We start from the raw sequence: 1,264 nt of genomic DNA on the forward strand, positions 1-1,264 counted from the left end.
TGGAAATGTAAAGGTAGACATTTTGCAGCTAAAGGAAGGGAGTGGTTGACTTTGCAGCCCAGGAACGGAGGGCCCTGGAACCATCAAGGGAGAAGAGCGGAGTGTGGGACCTTACCCAGAGAAATAGTGATGCCAGAGATGGAGGCAGAGATGATGACATAGAAAGATGGAGCGTCTGGGGACTCTAGACCCAAAGAGGGAGAGGGGCAGTGTACTGACAACCAGGGGGCAGGCTTGTAGGGTGTACCCTTTGGTTGATTGATGATGCATGGAGGGGATTGTAACCATGGCAATAAAATGATATTCGATAGGATGAATGTAAAGCTAATGTTCTCCCATGTAAACTATCACATAATTCACACTAAAACATTCAAAAGAAAAAAAGAGCCATAAAGAGCAGAATGGATAAAAAAGAGAATCCTTCAGTATGCTGTCTACAAGAGACATATAAAAAAGATGGAGATAGCCAAACTGATCATTAGCAGAAGAGTAGTTAAACTTTGGTACATACACACAGTGGGATACTACAAAATGTTGAAAAATAATGATGAATCTGTGGAACACCTCATTACATGGTTGAACCTGAAGAACATTTTGCTGAGTGAAACTGGTCAATCAAAAGGGGGCAAACATTATGTGAGGCCAACATTGTAAAAAGTTTTTCAAAAGGTGTTCTTGATAAAAGAATCAACAATCTATGATGAATACATGGGAAGGAGAGGGAAGGGAAAATTATTCATGGACTGGAGTGTAGACATTTAAATAATATGTGACAGGGCAGACAGTTGCACCAAGAGGGAGGTTAGCAGAGGAAAGATGAAGGTAGCGGGAGACACAAGAAAGAATGTAATAGTCAAAGTGAAGAGAGGTAAATACTGTTAACTGTTGGTACGTGGAGGCGATTGCAACCATGTAGTGAAGCAGAGTGTGTGGTTTGTTGAATGTAAAACTGATGATCTGCTCTGTAAACCTTCACTGAGTTCACAATAAGAAGTTTTAAAAAACACATAGAACCATTGCCATGCTGCAATGAGTTTCGATGACAGGTAAGACAGAGGAATTCGCACTGACCACTTAAGACAGGCAGCGTCCCTTAAACAAATAATAAATAAGGGGGAATCTGATGCAGACTGTGCAGACCCAGTCAGGAGTTCAAGGCCCTGTGGGCCCAAGCGTTGCAGACCATCCAAACCATAGGCTCTGAGGATCAGACTTTAGCCACCTAGCAGACATAGCAAACTGTCCCTCATCTGATTATTCAGTT

Source organism: Chrysochloris asiatica, unplaced genomic scaffold (assembly GCF_000296735.1).
Source record: "Chrysochloris asiatica unplaced genomic scaffold, ChrAsi1.0 scaffold00395, whole genome shotgun sequence".
NCBI lineage: Eukaryota > Metazoa > Chordata > Mammalia > Afrosoricida > Chrysochloridae > Chrysochloris > Chrysochloris asiatica.